The sequence below is a fragment of the Schistocerca cancellata genome, chromosome 2, assembly GCF_023864275.1.
Source record: "Schistocerca cancellata isolate TAMUIC-IGC-003103 chromosome 2, iqSchCanc2.1, whole genome shotgun sequence".
Lineage (NCBI taxonomy): Eukaryota > Metazoa > Arthropoda > Insecta > Orthoptera > Acrididae > Schistocerca > Schistocerca cancellata.
This window is the reverse complement of record NC_064627.1, coordinates 438,236,139-438,262,155: the sequence shown is the minus strand read 5'-3', so window position 1 is coordinate 438,262,155 and position 26,017 is coordinate 438,236,139.

Here is a 26,017-nt window from a genome sequence, read left to right as displayed (position 1 = left end):
CAGTTTATATTGCCGCCCAAAGACGACGAATTACATTATTTAGAAAATACCACCGTCGCCATGCAACGCCTCATTATACATTAATCATTATTTATAAACAAGTATTTGCCTTCTGGCTGAAAGTATTAACTACTCGTATTTGCTCTTTTAATGAAGTCAAAAATAGCGAATATCACAAACCTTCCGCTGCTGGCGAGTAACTCCACAATTCTTTAGAGGCGTGGATTGTTCACTGTAATCTTCTTATGAGGATGATAGTTCTTGTTCCTATTTCTCGAGGAAAATTCTCGTTTCATTAGATCTGCCTTCCTAAGTTGAGATGTTGCTGTGAAAGTAAACACAGACTATTTGTTGGTGCTACATCCACTAAGTCTGCCCATAGACCCTACGTCAGTAGTTCCCAACCTTTCTTAGACTATTATCCCTGACTACAATCAGACGTCTGCTAGTATCCCACCCCCCTCCCCCCGCCCGTGCCATCTGTTAACACCCCGCTCCCCCACATTATCACCAACTTTAGCACCTAACTAAAGTGCATAATACAGGACTTTCGTTGGAACACTTTTATTTTTAATATAATGAAATATGAATGATATTTAGTTTGTGTTTCAGTTTTTGAATGAGGAATTCGTTGTGTATTGCAAGAACTACTAATAACTCCTTCTCGGAAAAGAAGGTTAACTGTCCACAGTGAGGGTACATACTTATTACAAAGCATGCCTCCTCTACATTACTCCTCTCCATTACGGCACTGGCTTGATTTGCTCACTGCAGGGGCAGAGACCAGAAACGATTCTATGAAATGTGGGTGTGGAACAGTTACAACATGCATATATCTAATGGTGAGAGGAATATTAAGTGGCTGTTGGTACTTTAGTAACGTTAAGTAATGGAACTGTGTTTCGTCACAAACGACCAGATCAAGATTCTTAGATTAGCGTTTATTAACGGCCAGAATTTTGAGTAAAGCTGATTTGCTTTGCCTGAACATGGTCCGAAGAATGCATTCATTTCCTTTTACATTGGTGCAATGCGTGGTGTCTTCCTCCTTCTTTGTGAGATAAAATATTCCCTTGTACTCTTAGAGCGACAATTCCAATATCTTTTATTGGATCAGATGGAATTTTCGCGATTTTGTGTACTCGAATTCTGCTGCATAGCGGAGGTGTTTTACTCCATAAGATTCCATCACGAACAATAAAGAAATCAGCACTTCTGTAGCCTGTCTTCACCTGGAATACTAGAAGATGTTGATTCATTATCCTGAGGACCACAAATGTCTGAACCATTGTCATCTTTCTGACAAAAAAATGTTTCTCATTCAAGCCATTTAGCAAATGCTGACTGAAATTGTGATTACTTGCACTGATTTCATATGATGGTTTGCTTTTAACAGCTTCAGTGAAATCCATGCCGTAAGTACAGATTAAAAGTATGTGGCGTAATTATTCTGACACTAAACTTACGCTCACCTGAAACAATTTTGGAATAAAGAATTTCACTTACTCGATTGTAGCTTTTGCAGTACTCGAGGCTTTTCAACTATAAGTGTAGGTGTGCCGAAAGGCTAATTATTGCCCGTAAACTGCTCATCATAACACGCCATTCAGATAAAAAAAAATGCGTTAGACGCTTAGGCTTTCAAAATTAATAAAGATAAATAAATTATATTCATGGGTAATTTATATATGAAGATGGTATCTGTTGTTTCGGACATGTCCCAAAGAACAGATACTATCGGTGACCATGCAGCTAGTTATGATGCAATTACAATTAAATGAATACTCCTAGATGCATACAGGCGTTGATATAAGTCAACGGGGACAATTGAAAATGTGTGCCCCGACCGGGACTCGAACCCGGGATCTCCAGCTTACATGGCAGACGCTCTATCCATCTTTTTTTCGATATAGTTCGTTGCGTTTGGTCTGGGCGGACGTCACAAGATATCCGTTCAAGTTGATCGTTGATTCCTTGACTCAGTTTTTTTATTACAGGGAGCACGCAGCCCTCTGACCGAACACGCTGAGCTACCGTGCCGGCGTCCATCTGAGCCACCGATGACACATAGGATAGCGTGACTGTAGGGACTTATCTCTGGCACGCCTCCCGTGAGACCCACATTCCCAACTTAGAGTCCCGCATTATATTCATAGTGCCCCTACTCATTATACTCATTACTAATGAGTATAATAGGCAGGGGCACTATTGACGTCCTAAGTTGTGGAGTAGTTAGACGACTTTTTGATGTCCTGTGGGAAGGTGTACGTTTTCATCACTGGAGAGTTCGTGATCCGTGTATATCGACAAACTACGTATCCAGCATACAAAATAACTGCGAAATTGCAGCTGTGTATCATTTGTGGCTCCCGGAGTTTTAAGAGCAGTTTTCATCTTCGATGCTAGGTATTGTGATTTTATCTTCCCATGTTTGTTTGTCTTTGGCAGTTTTGTGTTCCGTAATGGGATCATTAGCAAGGTGTTGGCCGACGAAAACGGGTAGGCTAATATTGTTGTAGAGGAAATAAACCATATAGTCCCACGGAAAATAATTTTTTTGTTTTTCTGTAGCTGTTGACGATTGCAATATTTACTCTTATCAATAAACTTTACTTTTCTCAATCGAGTTGTTTATGCTTTTTTTCCTGCTACCAACTGAGCTAACTCCTTAGTCTCCAAAGCTTTGGGAGATACTGATACAACATCAGCATCCGACCCGTTTGTTTAACTAACGTCACACATTCTTAAACATAATACTTATGAATACCAATAATTATCTGAATGCTTTTTGGTGGAAATACTCTTATATCTTGGCCATTGGCGGCATGACGCTTTGATCGGTGCACACACATACACATGGGTTGGAATTCGCTACCAGTAAGAGTCATCTTTCTCGTTAGTCTTCGTTATCTTTCTCCTTTTGTACCAGACAAGAATAGAAACGATATCAATAAACTGTAACAATATTTTCATCCCTGTCTTTACATTATTTAATATTTCTGTTCGCTGATATAGTTATGCAGTCTGGTGATGAAATGTAAACTTCTTTTGTGCCATTATCGACATCAAAATTCTTTCCGAATTTCTTTCTCTCTGTTCGTATTTGTAGATGTATTAAGCATGAATCTCTGTGAATAATTCTTTGTTATTCGGACTCACATACATACACTCCTGGAAATTGAAATAAGAACACCGTGAATTCGTTGTCCCAGGAAGGGGAAAATTTATTGACACATTCCTGGGGTCAGATACATCACATGATCACACTGACAGAACCACAGGCACATAGACACAGGCAACAGAGCATGCACAATGTCGGCACTAGTACAGTGCATATCCACCTTTCGCAGCAATGCAGGCTGCTATTCTCCCATGGAGACGATCGTAGAGATGCTGGATGTAGTCCTGTGGAACGGCTTGCCATGCCATTTCCACCTGGCGCCTCAGTTGGACCAGCGTTCGTGCTGGACGTTCAGACCGCGTGAGACGACGCTTCTTCCAGTCCCAAACATGCTCAATGGGGGACAGATCCGGAGATCTTGCTGGCCAGGGTAGTTGACTTACACCTTCTAGAGCACGTTGGGTGGCACGGGATACATGCGGACGTGCATGTCCTGTTGGAACAGCAAGTTCCCTTGCCGGTCTAGGAATGGTAGAACGATGGGTTCGATGACGGTTTGGATGTACCGTGCACTATTCAGTGTCCCCTCGACGATCACTAGTGGTGTACGGCCAGTGTAGGAGATCGCTCCCCACACCATGATGCCGGGTGTTGGCCCTGTGTGCCTCGGTCGTATGCAGTCCTGATTGTGGCGCTCACCTGCACGGCGCCAAACACGCATACGACCATCATTGGCACCAAGGCAGAAGCGACTCTCATCGCTGAAGACGACACGTCTCCATTCGTCCCTCCATTCACGCCTGTCGCGACACCACTGGAGGCGGGCTGCACGATGTTGGGGCGTGAGCGGAAGACGGCCTAACGGTGTGCGGGACCGTAGCCCAGCTTCATGGAGACGGTTGCGAATGGTCCTCGCCGATACCCCAGGAGCAACAGTGTCCCTAATTTGCTGGGAAGTGGCGGTGCGGTCCCCTACGGCACTGCGTAGGATCCTACGGTCTTGGCGTGCATCCGTGCGTCGCTGCGGTCCGGTCCCAGGTCGACGGGCACGTGCACCTTCCGCCGACCACTGGCGACAACATCGATGTACTGTGGAGACCTCACGCCCCACGTGTTGAGCAATTCGGCGGTACGTCCACCCGGCCTCCCGCATGCCCACTATACGCCCTCGCTCAAAGTCCGTCAACTGCACATACGGTTCACGTCCACGCTGTCGCGGCATGCTACCAGTGTTAAAGACTGCGATGGTGCTCCGTATGCCACGGCAAACTGGCTGACACTGACGGCGGCGGTGCACAAATGCTGCGCAGCTAGCGCCATTCGACGGCCAACACCGCGGTTCCTGGTGTGTCCGCTGTGCCGTGCGTGTGATCATTGCTTGTACAGCCCTCTCGCAGTGTCCGGAGCAAGTATGGTGGGTCTGCCACACCGGTGTCAATGTGTTCTTTTTTCCATTTCCAGGAGTGTATTAAATTTTATTTCGGCGAAAGAGTCAATAATCACTATGAAATTATTTTCGCTTTTTTATTTCTATGTACATTCAAACATTTTGTCATTCTCTTTCAACCGTCATGGTAATTTATCCGTGATTGGGAAACCTGTTATGCTAAAATGAAAATTTTGTGGCTTTCATTATCGCCTGGTGGGGCTGTCATTGGCAACGCGAAGGTAATACTGATACTACCTTTCGTGTTTTATTACTTTTGTGCACGTCTTGCACTAACGCTTCCCCTAGCCTCCTCCTGTTGAAAACTACGCCAGCTTTAGTAACTCCGAAGACTTGGTATTAGTCGAACAAACATCTCTCGTGCTGAGTGATGGAACAGTGAACACGTACGCAGTAATCCACACTTAATCGTTTTCACTCTGCTGACGATGATGTAGTCTTTGTTTTTGTGAGTAACTGTCGCCCGAAATCGTTTATTCAGTGCTTATAGACTCTGGCCAGCCATCAATCTGCGGCCAGCTCATCCTCAAACATTTACTGCGTAGTCATCTCGTTAAAAGCTATAGTTCGGTGTGTTACGGTAATTGTCACGGACAGAGCAACACTGGATATACAAACGATCCCATCCGAAATACTTGATCAGAACACTGGTAAACACAAGACCTTTGTTATTATTATTTTCAATTAAATTATCCGTACTACTTTTATGTACCTTTTGCATTGCATACGTCAATGTATGATCTGGCAGAAACTAATAAGATTTTACTTTCATCATGATGCTTTCAGCTTGGCCATTCACACAGGAATTTGATGCAAGTTACATTATATTATAAAGAAACGTCTGTGCTTAGTAACCGTTTGTCCCCTGATTTTAAATTATTTCTCCGACGTTCTCGTAAGTAAATTTATCATACTTTTTGCACTTTTAATTCGACCTACAATCGATCTTTTTTCATTTTATGGTTTTGCACCTGATGACTTGTTAACTTTTCTGTACATGTCCAGTAACTCTGTCTAAGCAACATGTACTCCTGAATTGTTTTTGGATCTTATTGTATTTCCTACTTCAATCGATACAACTAAATTTTAACTTTTCCACATGACTAGTCCTCCTTGTATCTACTATCTACAATAGTCTTGCCAGCTCTAAAAATGCCTCCATTTTGATTACGGTATGTCCGACGACTCTTCTGAATTTTTCTCGATGTTTTTCTTAGTCCAGTAGTGTACTTAACACTGAGAAAATAAAACTCACTTCTGAATTTCCATATTTGTTACCTGTATCTGTAGGTGAAAGATAACCGGTTTGCAATACGTCCCGGTTTCTATGCAGCTGTGTAACTATGACAGCCTACTTTACAGACATGTTCCTATGCACCCTACTCTGCTTCAAGTGAACTTCCAGTCTGTTGATCGTTGCTACGAACGTAAATATCTAGCAGTGCTATAGAATACGTATCCCCACACTCTAGCCGTATTCTGCGGTAACTCCCTCTCCTTTTCCCTTCACTCGGATGTCTACACTGTACGCCGTCAACCAAAACTGTTCGCAGGCAAAAGTAACCTTAGCGCTGTTTCATTTCACTGAATGTTCTTCCCAGGTTTAATAAAGATGTAGAATTAAGCCGGTTTAAACTGCTTACAAGACGAGTGATTTCAACTTAAGTTTCGGTTGCATTCGAAGAGCTTGATGACCTCTCATATTGTTAATGCAATTCATTTACGTAGGTATTATTAATGTATATCCACACTAGTACTTCATCTTCTGCCACTTTCCTCGTTTTTAGTAATAATATGCTACTTTGTTCGGGAAAGATTAATCCAGGCATACAACAGGTATTAAAAATCCGTGAAAATGTCATAGCTCTCAGCTTCAGCTACAGCTACCATGGCTGGACAAAATTCTCGACGCTCCGTGGTCAGACGGATTTGCAAATGCAATATAGACTTATTTATATCAATATGCCAATTATAACTGAGTACTCTCCCAAATGGATGATTTTACAGTAGAAGCTTGTCAGCTAGTCTTGATGTTAATATCACAAACCGTTTTTGTTTCGGCTCTGTTCTTTTTGACCGTTGTTCAGGTATCATGTAGGACAACAGATTATCTCTGAAGGGAGTTTCGTTCACTTTACGTTTGCTTCAACTAATTTCTCTTGTTCTTTAATGTTCGCGTCATATTCTTTTTCTCCTCAACTCGACAGTTAGTGACTCGCTGATATATTCTCCCATCTTGATGCTCTTGTATCTTACACTGTAGGGAATATTGCAACAGACCATACGTTTATTTAACGATTTTATTGCACTATTAATAGTTTCGGGCCTGAGCCCATCGTCAGATGATAGCATTGATTCTTTAAAAGATTTACATTTGTACCCTAAAATATAACAAAGTTTTGTGATTACGTAGCTTTACATTGACATATGCTCTATACATTGTATGAGACTATGTAATCACAAAAACATTGTTATGTTTCAGCAGGCACATGTAAAAGCTTTTGTAAACTATGCATCTGAAAAACTTTGTTATATTTTAGGACACAAATGTAAAACCTGCGAAGACAATGGGCTCAGACCCGAAACTAATAATGAAACATTAAAATTGTTAAAAAAAAGACAGTATTTTCTAGAGTATAATTTACGAAAATTGCTGCGGTGTTTTATGATCAAAAAGGATAAAATACTGCTCCAGTATCTTCTGCCAGCTTTTGTTTAATCCATGAATTCCTGCCTTCGTTCGTCCAATATTCCAAAAGCCAAAACGGCGAACTGGGAGGCTGAAGAATACTCAGTATTGTAGAACACTCAGTATAATGTCGTTTATTGAAACTGAACTACAACTTCTTGAACAATCACTATATACACACAAAGAAAACAAATAACATGTAGACGACTATTCATTAAGAGCGCCGGTGAGGTCCGTCGTAGCTGGTCCTAGCTCGCCGAGGAACTGGCTGTACTGCTGCTGCACTGGCCTTATAAAGCCGGTGGAGGCCGGCGGAGTACTCCAACTTTCCCTGTGTCTGTGAGGCGACCTCTGCAGAAAAAGGTTCGCATTAGTCTCTAGCAAGTTCTGTTTGTTTCGAAGAATTGTTTTCCTCTTGGTTGCGCCTGCAAGTGCTCGTGATTGTTTTATGGTACACAGGGGTGTCTTGAGTGTAGTCTGCCTGGCAGGGGCCGTCTGTGGCAGACGTAACAGAGGTATGGCGAAGTAGGTGGCTAATCATGTGGTTCCTCCTAACAGTGACTGTTCTGAGTAGACTCAAAGTCTCTCCTGCTCTTCTCAGAACTTCTTCGTTTCAGGCTCTGGCTGTTTTTGGCATCTCCAACATTCTCTTCCAACACTGCAACTTGAAAGCTTGCAGCCCTTTCTTTTCTGCCTTCGTACACCATGGACATTTGCAACACACAAAAGCCCCAAGTATAGCTCATGAACAGTCGTTTCGTTGTAGTCAAGGACAAACTATTTGATGTCAGTGGTGAAGCTTTCTGAATGAGTGATTATTCTGTTGGGGTTATCTAATTTTAATATCAGTTATACAGGGTGATTCAAAAAGAATACCACAACTTTAAAAATGTGTATTTAATGAAAGAAACATAATATAACCTTCTGTTATACATCATTACAAAGAGTATTTAAAAACGTTGTTTTTCACTCATAAACAAGTTCAGAGATGTTCCATATGGCCCCCTCCAGACACTCGAGCAATATCAACCCGATACTCCAACTCGTTCCACACTCTCTGTAGCATATCAGGCGTAACAGTTTGGATAGCTACTGTTATTTCTCGTTTCAAATCATTAATGGTGGCTGGGAGAGGTGGCCGAAACAGCTCTCTGCTAGCTCTGCGAGTCGATTTTCCTGGGCTGCGAACAAATGCTTGCTGGATGCGTGCTACATTTTCATCACTCGTTCTCGGCCGTCCAGGACTTTTCCCTACGCACAAACACCCATTCTCTGTAAACTGTTTATACTAACGTTTAATACACCACCTATCAGGAGGTTTAACACCATACTTCGTTCGAAATGCACGCTGAACAACTGTCGTCGATTCACTTCTGCCGTACTCAATAACACAAAAAGCTTTCTGTTGAGCGGTCGCCATCTTAGCATCAACTGACGCTGACGCCTAGTCAACAGCGCCTCAAGCGAACAAATGTACAACTAAATGAAACTTTATAGCTCCCTTAATTCGCTGACAGATAGTGCTTACCTCGGCCTTTTGTCGTTGCAGAGTTTTAAATTCCTAAAGTTGTGGTATTCTTTTTGAATCACCCTGTATTTCTAGTGTTTGCTCCTCATTTCTTCCAAAGTCGAAAACATCAAACACCGTACTAGAAAATGAGTTAACGACAATGGTTTATATATGATACATTAGAAATAAATGACAAATTGTTAATTTATTTATTAATAATTATTCATCCTCGTGCAGTTGTTACAAGTCTCAGGCCTCGGGTCAGAAATGAAAACCATAATAAATATATGGTAATATATGCAATTCCGGGGCAGACAGAATTACGCAACTTCAGCGAGCATGTCCAGCCAAAGAGATTACTTTCACAAAATCGAGGGAAAAAATGAGACGCTGCAAAAAATTTCGCACCTGCGATTTAATATCTATGTTGACAAAGATTATAGTTATTACATAGTTTACGTCGAAATACTAGCAGACCCCCTGATGGCACGTTCTGCAGGTATGTATGAAATCCAAGACAGCAGAATATCTCCTGTGTCGCAGCTAAAATACCAGAAAGCAGACATCACAGAGAAAATTATACGAACACTTGTTACCTAGAAGCATATAGTGGCAGATAGTAACCAATATTCTCTTACGTTTCTTTGCACTAGTCGCCGCGATGTGTCATTTTCTTAGTAATTTGCAGTTCTTCTAAGGAGCTGAAACATTCATGTTTCGACTAGTGCAATGCTTATTTTCTCACAACCATGTTCCGAGGAAACTTGTGCTGTAATCAGACGCCTACAGCAAAAGTTAATAGGATTCTTTATTCCACTTTTGCTGTATTATGACCACTATAATATATTTTCACACTACCAGCTGGTTTCGGCGATGTAACTTCTCAAGTGCTTGCTATGGAAACTACATACAACATTTAGCAGATACAACACATTATTTCACATTATTAAGAATTTTGTAGGCCATTCCGTATTACTTATATGTACATATCATATCCTCGTAATTTTACAACAGTTTCCACTGATTGCTTTGACTCTATACAGTCTACAATACACAGCATTTCACAGATCTACCAACAACGGCCACCACTATACAGCCGACTGAACCGTGGGTATGTGCCAACGAATTTAACATTATGGTCCTGTAGGGTCTCAGGCAAATCCAACACCTTCCATGAAAACCCTGACATGATAAGCAAATCCAGTAGTATGTCACATAGCTCCGAATAAATCGTGACATTAAATTAACCAAAGTCATACGAGTAACGAGTGAGCAAATGGAATACCACAGACTAACACAAGAATGCCTAAAAGCATGTTATACCCTCCCACCGTGAGACAGACGCAGTTCCGAGGGGAGAAACGAGAACAGAAGCCGAGAGCAGAACCGTGTTAAGTTAGAAGACCCCACGATAAGGGATGGACACCCACGTCGCCAGCTAACCGCTAGGACCACCCCCCAGTCCATGTTAAAAGCTAGAGCCCTCCAGAAGAACAATATAGATCTTATGATAACACAAAAAGGGCCACCCCCAGCAGCAAGTTTTAGCGTGAGACTTTTTCGCGTCTCTGTTACGCCAGGACCACCCTCCAGCCCATGTTAAAAGATAGAGCCCTCCAGAAGAACAGTATAGATCTTACGATAACACTAAAAGAACCACAGCAGCTGCAAGTTTTAGCGTGAGACTTTTTCGCGTCTCTGTTACATTGCAAACCTAAAAAACATTGCCCCACCACGAAAAGTATAACGTTTCTCATTGGATAGACAGAATTTTTGTAGGCGGAGCTTAAGGTTAACATTGAGACCCTGATTGGTCAGATGAAAACACAGGCAGATAGTTTTTTTAAACCAACTTCGGTAAATTGTAGTAAGTCGAAGTTAGGAGAGAGTTGCTTCCGAGACGGCGAGGTGAGTGGAGCTGTGCTGCCTGCCGCCCCCTGACGAACGCAAAGAAAGTTATCAACGCTCGCGATGCCGCATAACAGCGCATAAAGCTTCACTCAGAACTGCAGAAGTCTCATCTGTTACACCCCCTTTTTGCGTAATACTAGTGTCGATTGTCAATTAAAGCTCATGTGTGATGATGATGATGTTTGGTTTGTGGGGCGCTCAACTGCGTGGTTATCAGCGCCCGTACAATTACCCAATCTTTGCTCAGTCCAATTTCGCCACTTTCGTGGATGATGATGAAATGATGAGGACAACACAAACACCCAGTCATCTCGAGGCAGGTGAAAATCCCTGACCCCGCCGGGAATTAAAGCTCATGGTGTTCACATTTGCCACTTGAAGTAAAAATCTGAAACGCGAAATTTTTTCTGTTATATAGTTATTGAGAAGCCACATCAGCCACTGTAATTTACGACAAGTTAGATAAGTAATTAAAGATAATTGTGGGTCACTGTAGACCATTTTGATAGTTTTCTCTTTTGTGAAACTTAATTTAAACCTAGATTATAGATGTGATATGGCATAGGTCAACCTTCGATCCATTGTAGAACTTGAAAACCCATTCAGGGAATATTCGTTCACATTTTTGTTGAACGCAGTTGGTTTTTACCATCCTGTATTAAAACTTTTCCTTTTATCAATAGTGCAATTTATAAAGAATGTTTTGTGAGTAGAATAAAATTTCCAATGGTAAACTTAACTGCTTTTTCGACGTTATTTTACCAGCTAACTAAAAATAGGAAAGCCTTGAACCCCTTACATTAAATTTAGTTAGTATTAAGATTCTTTTACAGGGAGTGCAGTGGAGCTGACGCTGAAATCATTAAGTATTTGGTTATATCATCGCTAGTCTCACTGAACTCTTCTGAACTCTACATGTCATGTGTGGTCTGACGTCTCCCCTACCAGCAACAGGTCCCAGGTTCAAACTAGTCAATTCCCTAAAAAACACGCCCAGAGCGTCGTTGCGCGAAAGTGGTAGGGAGACACGATATAGAACAAACAGAGACCACGCAGAATATTAGAAAATGGCGACCCTACCATGATTGAAGGTCGACCACATGCCCAACTAGGTCAGAAAAATATCCTGTTAAAAATTTTCGTATTAAAAAAAAATTTTTGAAAGGCATACATAGTCGAAAACAGTAGCGATAGATAGTAAGAAATTATCCAATAGAAAGTAGGTTCAAACTAGTCAATTCCCTAAAAAACACGCCCAGAGCGTCGTTGCGCGAAAGTGGTAGGGAGACACCATATAGAACAAACAGACACCACGCAGAATATTAGAAAATGGCGACCCTACCATGATTGAAGGTCGACCACATGCCTAACTAGGTCAGAAAAATATCCTGTTAATAAATTTTCGTATTAAAAAAAATTTTTTTGGAAAGGCATACATAGTCGAAAACAGTAGCGATAGATAGTAAGAAAGTATCCAATAGAAAGTGAGAGATTCTAGCACAGACAATAGCATAATTAAGTTATGAATTTTAATATTGTTAGAATTAAGTTTTCTCTCCAATGCTAGCGCACAGGTGGCGGATACATCGTTGACAAGTTGGTTCTGACCCAACAAGTAAGTGAATGGTTTGTCAAGTCGTGCGAACAAAAAGTTTATGAAACGCGTGAGATCGTATGAGCGCTTGTTGACTCGAAGTAGGGCGTGGGAATTGCTTTTAAAACAAAAAATATGGGATTCGGAAAGATTAGCAATGGCAGATCGAGACCTTGACCGAATTGAGGTAGAGACCCAGCATGAAAATGGACAGAGAATAGAGTACAGTACAAGAGAATAGAGTACAGTACAACAGACGCTGCAGTATCGCGCGAAATAGGACATATAACGCACCATAACGAGGATAATGTACGCCAAGGCATAGAAAACGTAAGTCAGCATACGACAGAGGAGCAGGAAAGTAGAGAGACAGTCGATGAGGATTCTAACTTGCGTCTTGAATCCGTAGAACCCATAGTACAAGTAATCAGAGCTCCCTCACCACAGAGTACAAGGAATGCGAGCAGAAACGTGTCACAGCACAGTTCAATGCAATCGGTTGCGAACCAACTCTTGGGCGAAAACACAGAGCGTAGGACGTCGGAATAAAACGCAATAGGACCCACCAACTGCCAGAATTATTACAAAAAATTACGGAAACCATGACAAGGCAAAATAAAGACATAGCGAACCAAATTCAAATTCAGAATGCAGAAACCACGAGATAAATGCGTGAGATTAAAGAACAAAACAAAAAAAGTCAGTTACACCTAAGTCATATTGAAGACGTGGTAAAAGAATCTCGAGAAGTGATAGTAAACTTAATAACAGGTCACAATCAATTGAGAACAGACATTGACAAGGTACAAACGGACGTACAAACATTGCGAAATGACGTTCAGGACGAGATCAAAACATTACGTAACAACACCCAGGGAGAAGTCAAGAAACTAGAGAAACAGATAAACGAAATTACTAGACAAGCAGCAGGTACAGCGCGTGAAGCTGTTGAAAACAGTGTGTTACACAAACGTATCACAAAAGCAGCGCTGAAAAGATATGATAACCGTATGGTCAAAATAGAAGCGCAAACGAAGCGACAATTTCAGAAATTGGGAATGAAATGTTGCAAACCATTGAAGAGCGTAGTGAACAGGATCGAACAAGCACAGAGTCTGCAACCACATCCGTATCTGTAACAGCACCGGAAAAACAAGCAATTAACGAAGATACACTCCTGGAAATGGAAAAAAGAACACATTGACACCGGTGTGTCAGACCCACCATACTTGCTCCGGACACTGCGAGAGGGCTGTACAAGCAATGATCACACGCACGGCACAGCGGACACACCAGGAACCGCGGTGTTGGCCGTCGAATGGCGCTAGCTGCGCAGCATTTGTGCACCGCCGCCGTCGTTGTCAGCCAGTTTGCCGTGGCATACGGAGCTCCATCGCAGTCTTTAACACTGGTAGCATGACGCGACAGCGTGGACGTGAACCGTATGTGCAGTTGACGGACTTTGAGCGAGGGCGTATAGTGGGCATGCGGGAGGCCGGGTGGACGTAGCGCCGAATTGCTCAACACGTGGGGCGTGAGGTCTCCACAGTACATCGATGTTGTCGCCAGTGGTCGGCGGAAGGTGCACGTGCCCGTCGACCTGGGACCGGACCGCAGCGACGCACGGATGCACGCCAAGACCGTAGGATCCTACGCAGTGCCGTAGGGTACCGCACCGCCACTTCCCAGCAAATTAGGGACACTGTTGCTCCTGGGGTATCGGCGAGGACCATTCGCAACCGTCTCCATGAAGCTGGGCTACGGTCCCGCACACCATTAGGCCGTCTTCCGCTCACGCCCCAACATCGTGCAGCCCGCCTCCAGTGGTGTCGCGACAGGCGTGAATGGAGGGACGAATGGAGACGTGTCGTCTTCAGCGATGAGAGTCGCTTCTGCCTTGGTGCCAATGATGGTCATATGCGTGTTTGGCGCCGTGCAGGTGAGCGCCACAATCAGGACTGCATACGACCGAGGCACACAGGGCCAACACCCGGCATCATGGTGTGGGGAGCGATCTCCTACACTGGCCGTACACCACTGGTGATCGTCGAGGGGACACTGAATAGTGCACGGTACATCCAAACCGTCATCGAACCCATCGTTCTACCATTCCTAGACCGGCAAGGGAACTTGCTGTTCCAACAGGACAATGCACGTCCGCATGTATCCCGTGCCACCCAACGTGCTCTAGAAGGTGTAAGTCAACTACCCTGGCCAGCAAGATCTCCGGATCTGTCCCCCATTGAGCATGTTTGGGACTGGATGAAGCGTCGTCTCACGCGGTCTGCACGTCCAGCACGAACGCTTGGTCCAACTGAGGCGCCAGGTGGAAATGGCATGGCAAGCCGTTGCACAGGACTACATCCAGCATCTCTACGATCGTCTCCATGGGAGAATAGCAGCCTGCATTGCTGCGAAAGGTGGATATACACTGTACTAGTGCCGACATTGTGCATGCTCTGTTGCCTGTGTCTATGTGCCTGTGGTTCTGTCAGTGTGATCATGTGATGTATCTGACCCCAGGAATGTGTCAATAAAGTTTCCCCTTCCTGGGACAATGAATTCACGGTGTTCTTATTTCAATTTCCAGGAGTGTATTACGCATTTGCGATTCCAATCACAGGCGGAAAGTAACATACGTGAAATCAGACAGGCTGCACAGCAACAAACACGTTTAGTAATTCTTGATGAACAAACGTCATCACAAACACATGCGGAACCACAAATGTATGTTTCAAGACAGTTTGGGTCGTGCAATGAAGCAGCAAGGTTAGCCAGACAAGATTCCGAACCAATACCTGACAATGGAAAGCCAGGTCGTGAAGAGTACAGTTCAATGCATTCAGCTACACGTTCACAACCGATGGAAGAAAATTATTGCGTACCACTCCAACGATACTACGCAAGGGTAGGCGAAAGTTACAGTGGACAATATCTAATGGATCTACCACAACCGGGAAGAACGACGGGAGAAATGATCAGAAACTCGCAGAAACCATGCAGAATGTTGCAGCGACATGCCGATCGTACGAAGATTTCAGAGAGAAGTTTCTCTCACGATATTGGTCCAGCGAAGCACAGAACAGAGTGAAGTACGAATTATTACAGAACCCATATTTTGGAAATTCAGGAGAGAAGAGTCCCGTGAAAGTTTTCGAATTAATGGCAAAGAAAAATCAATGCTTACATGTACCATACAGTGACGGAGAGTTGATTAATATATGCGCGATGAAGCTACCATTGAAATACCAGCAATCATTAGTAGGTCGCGGAGGCAATGACGTCGAAGCATTTAAGGGTATTCTAAGGGAACTAGAGTTCATATTTTCGGAAGATGATGCAAGAAAAAGACGAAGCGCACTTGAAAATGAAAGCAAAAAGCAGTGGAATCCACAAGACACAGTACGAAGAAACAATAATTACGAAGCACGTGATAACTTCACATCAAGAAACGACAATAGATTTCAACAAAGAACCGGTTATGGATTTAGAAGAGAATATGGCAATAACTATAATTCACCCAGGAACGGCAACAACTATTACAGAGGGAATAATGACAACCGGAACGGGTACTGGAGAACCAATAGGCCGACAAATTATCAACAAAGAAACCACTATCAACAAGCTGAACAAGAAAAGAGAATAAAGATAGATGAGGTGGAGGTAAGACCACCAAACCCCGATAAACGTTCGAATTGACAGCTAAGCGCCCATGCCAAAGAGAATGACGCACCGACCCAGGACAATTGCAGCCCCTTGAACAGAGAAGCAAAAATCTTATCATGAGAAGAGAAGAAGGAAGAAACAAATCCGCAGGGACCAGATGAAAACGAAGACAAGAAAATAACAATATCGTGTTGGGACGAAATTAATCGTGAGAATACTGATGTGGAAGATGAATTACCAGAGGCATGCACAACGAATGTAGGGAGGAAAGGACGAAGTAATGAGTATTGCAGAGCTATATGAGATGGAAACCAGGGAAAGCGAATTCAATGATGATAATGCGCAGTCGACAAAAGTTGAAAATAAGTCACTAGTGGGCACACAACTCAACATATATAATGAAGGAAGTTATGAAGCGATAATTGGAGCATTTAAATGCGATTATGTGGAAGTAGCGACGAAGACAGAGAAGATAGACGAAGATGAGGAAAAAGTAGAAGATGTTGAAGAAAGTATAGATGTAAGAAGAAATAAAGAAGAGGAAATAAAAGATAGAGAAGTTGCAGTCGAAGCTCATCCTACAGAAAGTTCGAGTTTACAAGGGAAATTCCTTAAAAGACTCATGCATGATTCAGTGGAGGATTCGTTGATGCAAGAAGAAGAAGAACAGAACCAATCCTTTCAAATTCAACCAATTGTGAAGGCCATGGTAAAGCATATCCCAGTCAATATTGTAATTGATTGCGGAAGTGAACTGACTGCGATCTCAGAAAATTTATTCATGCAGTGTAATGCCAATGAGGAATTGCCAGTTCTGAAAACACATAAGATTAAAGTAAGAGGTCCTATCAGAAACAATGCTGCGGAAGTTACGAGACAAACAAGGTTAACTCTTTCGTGCCAAGGTCAAAAGATCGAAGCCAACTTTGTGATTATACCTAAACTAACTATAGATTTGATTATAGGTGCAGATTTTTTAAATGAGAGATGAGCGATAATAGATATGGGGAAAGGTAGCGTAACATTCGGGAATGTCACACTTCTCTTTGAGCAAAAGCTAAAATTAGAAGAAATACCAGTTATAAACAAACAATTAAGAATGATGCGAGATAAAGCGGATGAAGAATTAGAATGGTATGCACAAAAGGGGGAATCGACTCAACTCATGTTAGAAGTCCATAAAGAAATCGACGAAAAATTGCAAGAAGTTCAAGGTATTTCCAAACACAGTAAAAGAGAATTAGAGGGTATTTTACTAGATAAAGCAGAGGTACTTTTACCTAATACTGGCAGTATTAAACACTTTCAGTACAAGTTTGAAGATTAATTTTATTACTGGTAAATAATCAGCACAATATTTCAAGATTATGTTGCAGATAAGATCGTCAGGAGAAAGAAGAATGCAGTGAGAGGAAGGTGGGAAAAAGAAAAAAGTTTCAATAAAAACAAAAACAAAAATAACACCAATAGTACCATAGATTAAGGTGGAGGAATAAAACGTAGATAGTCTAACAGCATGAAATACTAAAATGCTATTCACCACAACACTACACAAAATATAAAAAAAACGAATTTGAGTATTCTTTTAGAAGTTATGACTCAAAATACCTTAGAATTGTAACATGGAAAGGGCGCCGAAATTTGTAAAGCTTTTAAGAAGGCGTAAAACAATGTAGGTACTAGATATATGTTTGATGATTATAAGTTAAACTTTCTGTAAGAACCAATGTAAAAACTTCAGCAAGGACAAGATGCAACGACCCACTAGTTGCAACGAGAGATGTATCAAGAAAGAAAAGGACGTAATTAGCAAGACATGATTCCTACAAGGCAGAAGCATCGAGAGAAAGGAAAGGACAGCGAGACCAACAGAAGGCCCTTGTATCGGAAGTGGTCCGTAAATCTGCCCGCTAAACGGAACCCTGCTGGGACAAGACATGGAACCACACAGTGGCAGAACCCTGCAGAGACACGACAGGACACCGAACACCAGAAGGGACTGGTGCAGGGACTGACAAGCAAACACTGGACTTTCACCGCTCATAAACCCCGGAACCCCCTGACTCAGCGGAGCGAGCAAAAAATGGCCCGACGAGAAGACCGCTTGGGCAAGCCACCACTGGCAAAAAAATATGTGTAAAAGTCATACTACTGCCATTAAATAACACACTGATGCACGAAACTGAAGAAAACTTCCACAAAGTAAAAATGAGATGCCCAAACAATTAATCAAACTGTTACTAAGAGGAGAACTTCAAAGCGACTAGTTATCAATTAATATTTCCATATCCTGCCCAGAGAATAACCAAAAAGCAAGTAAGAAGTAGAGAAAAAGCAGGAAGAACGGAAGTGGAAGATTCGCAAGATTGAGACCAAGAAAGAAGATGGGTGAAGAATAGATGACATACCTTCCAAAATCCCTATCCTATTGCAAATTAGTCGTCTGCAAAGTATTACAACAAAAAAATGACCGCTTTCAGCGACACATAACGATGACTTTCATACATACAAAGTCAGTAAAACACGAGATTCTGCACTCACAGCTCCATTCCATTATGGGACCTCCACAACAGCAACACACACTTGCAAAGCCAACTAGGAACGACGAACGAAGCTGTACATAAAATACTTGCCCACATCCATCTACCTCAAGTCCACCACCATCGTGCAAAAAGAAAACATTCACCAACCTCATGCTTAAACATTCATAGGATTGTGTGAATGTGTGAAATCAAATTATGTGATGTAGGAATTGTGCAAAAGAAACACATAAAAACTAAATAATTTAAGCACACCAGACTACAAAATAACAGTCATTGACTATGGACTTAAGTAAAAAATAGACTATCGATAAAAATAAGTCATTAGTTCTGAAATGGACAGTGTATAAAGAACAAAAGTAAGGCTTAATAAACACTACAACTATATGCCACATATTTTCTCCTCATAAAAATAAAAGAGTAAATATATTTTACTTATTTTCTCCTTATAAAAACAAAGAATAAAAAATTATCTTGTTGGATGTTTTCCCTTTTTTTTAACATTTGTACCATTTGTTAGGATAATATCTCAATACTTGTGTATGTATATTTCTTTGTCAAAGCAATTCTTGGAAACAATTCTTATTTGTTAGTGTCACAATGTTGAAATGAGTGTCTGGAAACAAAAACATTTTACTTGCACATGATATTTAGAAAATGTGTTAGGAATAGATTTTACATAATTACTACATTTATAAAAACAATATTTCTAAGAAAATCGATGTGAAAGACTCCTCACTTTCGATAACAAACTTCTTAAAAAACAAACTTCAACATTAAATAAAGAATGAAAATAATTAAAAAATTATAATTATAATAGAATAAAAATATTCTTCCCTAGTCAATATAAACAATATAAAACTAGCATAGAACAGAATAACATAGCTGAATAGTAGGCAACAAAATTTAGATAACGAAATAATTTTTGACTGGCTCAGACAACGATTCAATCATTCCTAACTTCAGTACAAAAATTAAGTTCGAAGGGTGGTGATATGTAAGGTGTCAGGCAAATCCAACACCTTCCACGAAAACCCTGACATGATAAGCAAATCCAGTATTATGTCACATAGCTCCAAATAAACCGTGACATTACATTAACCAAAGTAATACGAGTAACGAGTAAGCAAATGGAATACCACAGACTAACAAAAGAATGCCTAAATGCATGTCATACCTTCTCACCATGAGACAGACGCAGTTCTGAGGGGAGAAACGAGAACAGCAGCTGAGAGCAGCACCGCATAACGGCGCATAAAGCTTCACTCAGAACTGCAGAAGTCTCATCTGTTACACCCCCTTTTTGCGTAATACTAGTGCCGATCGACAATTAAAGCTCATGGTGTTCACATTTGCGACTTGAAGTAAAAATCTGAAACGCGAAGTTTTTTCTGTTATATAGTTATTGAGAAGCCACATCAGCCACTGTAATTTACGACAAGTTAGATAAGTAATTAAAGATAATTGAGGGTCACTGTAGACCATTTTGATAGTTTTCTCTTTTGTGAAACTTAATTTAAACCTAGATTATAGATGTGATATGGCATAGGTCAACCTTCGATCCATTGTAGAACTTGGAAACCCATTCAGGGAATATTCGTTCACATTTTTGTTGAACGCAGTTTGTTTTTACCATCCTGTATTAAAACTTTTCCTTTTATCAATAGTGCAATTTATAAAGAATGTTTTGTGAGTAGAATAAAATTTCCAGTGGTAAACTTAACTGCTTTTTCGACGTTATTTTACCAGCTAACTAAAAATAGGAAAGCCTTGAACCCCTTACATTAAATTTAGTTAGTATTAAGATTCTTTTACAGGGAGTGCAGTGGAGCTGACGCTGAAATTATTAAGTATTTGGTTATATCATCGCCAGTATCACTAAACTCTTCTGAACTCTACATGTCATGTGTGGTCTGACGTCTCCTTACCAGCAACAGGTCCCAGGTTCAAACTAGTCAATTCCCTAAAAAACACGCTCAGTGCGTCGTTGCGCGGAAGTGGTAGGGAGACACGATATAGAACAAACAGAATGTTGGAGACCATGTATGCCTTTTCCCTTACACACATAAATATGCTCGGGCGTACGCCGTCTCATATTGTAAGACATTCTATAAAACTGATGTCAGAACTTTAAAAACATTTTCAGTCACTGAAATTTAAATACTCTGCAAACTTATAACAGTTACAGACTGTAATATAGGCGAGACGTTCAATAAGTAATGCAACACATTTCTTTTCTCGGCCAATTTCAGTTGAAAAATGCGTAGTTTCTTCTTTGATATCGTTGAATATTTTCACTTCATCCCTATAGTTCCATGAAGTTGCGATAGGTAGCGCCGCTAAACGTAGCCTTCGAAATGGCATCCGTAACAGTGACGCTTTCGAACCAGAGAGCTGTCATTGAGTTTCTTTCGGCGGAAAACCGGGCAATCGCAAATATTCATAGCTGCTTGCAGAATGACTACGGTGACCTGGCAGTGAACAAAAACATGGTAAGTCGTTGTACGAGGTGTCTGTCATCACTGCAATACGGTCCCGCAGACTTGTCCGATCTCCCGGATTTAGCAGTGACCCTGCAATGTTGGAACGTGCGGAGACTCTCATTCGAAGAGATCTACGGATCACAATTGAACACAACGCTGCACAACTGGACGCTTCTGTTGGTACTGCTGACACATTGATCCACTAATTGGGGTACTCAGAGGTACGTGTCCACTAGGTTTCTCGCCGCCTAACAGAACCCCTTAAAGTACAACGAATGATCATCTGCGCGGAATTGCTTGCGCGTTACGAATCTTATCGTGCCATTTTTTTTTTTTTTGTCGAAGATCGCTATAGGCCATGAAACAGGGGTTCATCACTTCGAATCGGAAAGAAAACTGTAATCCGTTGATGGGCGCCACACCACCTCTCCTCCGAAAAAAAAGTTGAAAGTCACATCCTCTGATGGTGAAGTCATGGCGACAGACTTCTGCTGCTCTGAAGAGGTTATTCTGTTTGATGTTTCCCTCACGGTACAACAATAAACTCGGAAGTATACCGTGCTACCCTCAGAAAATGGAAGAGACTTACTGTGTTCGTCGCCACAAAAAGGCAAACCAACTTCTCCTTCTCCATGACAACGGAAGACCCCGCAGAAATCTGTGCACCCGAATGGAGATTACAAAATCTCATTGGACTGTTGTTCCTCATTCATCTGATAGTTCGGATCTCGCTCCTTCCAAAATCCGTCTGTTTGATTCAATGAAGAGTGCTCTCCTCGGGAAGCGGTACGTGGATGGTGGGGAGTTTATTGATCCATTGATCAAGGAAGACGTTTTCTCTGACATCGACCAGAAGAGGGATACAATGCGGGCATGCAGTCCCTCCAAGTAAAGTGAACTACGGCCGTCGCATTGAACAGAGATTATGTTGAAAAATACACTCCTGGAAATTGAAATAAGAACACCGTGAATTCATTGTCCCAGGAAGGGGAAACTTTATTGACACATTCCTGGGGCCACGGCTTGCCATGCCATTTCCACCTGGCGCCTCAGTTGGACCAGCGTTCGTGCTGGACGTGCAGACCGCGTGAGACGACGCTTCATCCAGTCCCAAACATGCTCAATGGGGGACAGATCCGGAGATCTTGCTGGCCAGGGTAGTTGACTTACACCTTCTAGAGCACGTTGGGTGGCACGGGATACATGCGGACGTGCATTGTCCTGTTGGAACAGCAAGTTCCCTTGCCGGTCTAGGAATGGTAGAACGATGGGTTCGATGACGGTTTGGATGTACCGTGCACTATTCAGTGTCCCCTCGACGATCACCAGTGGTGTACGGCCAGCGTAGGAGATCGCTCCCCACACCATGATGCCGGGTGTTGGCCCTGTGTGCCTCGGTCGTATGCAGTCCTGATTGTGGCGCTCACCTGCACGGCGCCAAACACGCATACGACCATCATTGGCACCAAGGCAGAAACGACTCTCATCGCTGAAGACGACACGTCTCCATTCGTCCCTCCATTCACGCCTGTCGCGACACCACTGGAGGCGGGCTGCACGATGTTGGGGCGTGAGCGGAAGACGGCCTAACGGTGTGCGGGACCGTAGCCCAGCTTCATGGAGACGGTTGCGAATGGTCCTCGCCGATACCCCAGGAGCAACAGTGTCCCTAATTTGCTGGGAAGTGGCGGTGCGGTCCCCTACGGCACTGCGTAGGATCCTACGGTCTTGGCGTGCATCCGTGCGTCGCTGCGGTCCGGTCCCAGGTCGACGGGCACGTGCACCTTCCGCCGACCACTGGCGACAACATCGATGTACTGTGGAGACCTCACGCCCCACGTGTTGAGCAATTCGGCGGTACGTACACCCGGCCTCCCGCATGCCCACTATACGCCCTCGCTCGAAGTCCGTCAACTGCACATACGGTTCACGTCCACGCTGTCGCGGCATGCTACCAGTGTTAAAGACTGCGATGGAGCTCCGTATGCCACGGCAAACTGGCTGAAACTGACGGCGGCGGTGCACAAATGCTGCGCAGCTAGCGCCATTCGACGGCCAACACCGCGGTTCCTGGTGTGTCCGCTGTGCCGTGCGTGTGATCATTGCTTGTACAGCCCTCTCGCAGTGTCCGGAGCAAGTATGGTGGGTCTGACACACCGGTGTCAATGTGTTCTTTTTTCCATTTCCAGGATTTTACAGCCGAAGGAGTGGAGACTAATACAGTGTGTGGGAATCGTGGATAAAATCAATCCGCTTTCGGAAAAAGTGTTTTTATAATTTACTGCAAGCCCCCCTTAACAACAAACGCGTCATTGAAAAATACTTAGGTAATTGTAAGTTCTTATATTTTGTCTACGCTATGATTGTTCTATAAAATTCTGGACGTGCCGCCGCATAAATTTCACTACTTCTGATATTTCGGTTGTATACCGTCCACGCGTCTTCAGAGTGAGCCGACTCACTCTGAAGGTGGGTGAACGATTTACAGTCGAAATATCAGAAGGAGCGAAATTTATGCGGCTGCACGCCCGAAATTTTATGGAACTACGTAGGTAATTATTTGTTACACTTATATTGCTCCATTTCGTTAAATACTCGATCAAAATTATGTTAAAAGTTTATGCTACATAAAGCTGTCTGTTCATTCAACTCGTTGTCCACTGTCTTTAGAGTTGAATGTATGTTTCCGTATTCTCGAGTACATCCACATCTCTTTCTTTTCTGTTGTATTAGGTTTCCGAAGTTATGTCTAAATAACACCACGAACTTTAGCTTCATAAAATCATTTATCAATTTATGTAAGCTATCATCACGTTTTCTTTTTCCTTTTTTACATGAGAAATCCGTAGTAGCTGTAGTGGATGTAAATAATATTCTACTTGTTCGAAACTGTATTATATTACAGGCGGTATGGTAGTGAATGCACACTGCCTAAATTATTTACGAGTTTTCTTGCAAATAAAAAATAAAAAAGTAAATAAATATGGCAAACGTAAATATTTGGACTTGGACACTTTATTCTGATATTTAACGTCTTGCAGGCATTAGGCAATACAAGATTAATAAGAGTCTTTAACGCTGCATTTAATCGCTGTATTTTCCATATTAGTTACAATCACTGTTGATTGTTGACCTCATAGCGTAGTTTATTCTTGCATAACAGGGACAAGTAGGTGGCCTGAGACTTCCTGTTTACAGTATCTATACGTTTTAGTAAACACGGGTAAGTGAAATAAAGTTATGGGATGAATAAACGTCGCTGAAATTGTTCGTTCTCTGTTGGCGTTTTCTTAATATAATTTTGTATACTCCTCCACCAGCACCGGCAATGGGTTGCTCTTCTTTCAGTAACCTTTTAGGGAACTTGACACTCATGTGAGGAGCACGAAGCTCGGTAGCGGAAAGCAAGTTCGTTCTACGAGGCCTTTGCCATTTAGCCGGAGATGATACAGGAGACTATCATGAAAGGGGACCAACTAACAGCAATCTAAATGGTCTCTCTGAGGATTGTTTCAAGGGACCGATCTACAATGACCGCGACCGATTAGCTGAAGAGTAATATTGAGATTCTCTCCCCAAGAACAAAGGGTCGGAGACCGCCTCCTCCGCACTGGGAGTCGGGGCGTAAACACAATAGGCCCTGCTTTTAGAGGTTAGTCGGGCGAGGAGCGCTTAATATGAACGGGCATTCTCAATCAACGGTCTTCAATGCACTGTATCACACTAATTCCAGCTTAAAGGTACGAATAATGTAAGATAGAAAAGAAAAAGGAAATACTGAGTCGGCGACATGTTGATGAAACTAAATGGATGCGAAATGACAACAGTTAATTTTCGTAAGTTCGTTGAGAAGCGAAAAACGTGAACAGGATGTAATTATCCAAGTACCATATCAAATCGTATTACACACTAGGTGCCCATGAATTGTGGTTTCTTCCAAAACCACCAATCGACTGTTTCCGTAGAACGTCTATTGCTACCTCAGCAGCATTTTATATTCAGCGCTGACTTCCACAAAAATCTGAAACACAACGGGTGGTGTTTGATTTCCACTCATTCGGAAGTTAATTCATAGTTGTTTCCAGATTATTTTAGCAAACCTGACACCCAGTCCAGATTATAGTTCTTCCCGACAATAAGTGGGATCGGTCAGGTCAGGATTTGAGCGGGTAGTCGAATAGATCTGCCAAAATTTCTTCAAACTATGAATTTTTAGTGTAATAGAAAAGAAGATTATAGTACCTCCACAAAACTTCCAACGAACTCCGTCTTTATGAAGATTATAACCAATAGTGATAGGTCGCTAATAACAATAGTTATAATTTTTATAAGTATCCATATGGTTGCAAACATACAGAACTTTTTGACATATTAACATGAATGGCTTGTTACCACACCTTCAGACACTATATGGTTTACAGTCGTCCCCCATTTCTTTATACAAATCTAGGTGGCACATTATATTCTGCGATACGGCACTCCGTAATTCAGAGTGCTTGACAGCATCTGTGTTATTGTAACATCCTATGCGATGTGACACAGTTTTTCTTGGGTAGCTGTAATGAAACTGCTGTCGCTTGTCGCACTCTGGTTGCTGCTCTGACTACTGCGGAAACACTTTACAACACTGAATGTTAGAGGAAGTCAAGTTTCCGTAAGTTAAAAGCTGTCACGTTCACAGCACTTGTCATCGCTGTGTACCAGAGCTGGAGCAAACTATTCGAATATTACGAGTACTTACGTGTACAAACCTTAAATCACACGAAAATTCGGTGTTCGATCCTGGATACTTGGCTGTTTCCAGTGATACTGGGAGAGTAAAAATAAATCTTCTCAACTCCCCAGAAGCTTCTCCTCAAATACACTGTATCTACTGCAAAAGAGCAGAAGAAAAATTTCATTTGCAAGAAGTAGACATAAGAGGCATAGGAAGCTAGGCATAGGAAGCTACTAAAACTGGAACGGACTGTTAATAAGCTCGCTGTATTTTAACCATGGTAAATGAATACAGTACAATGGACTCATTGCACCCCGTCAATAAAATCATACAAAGTAG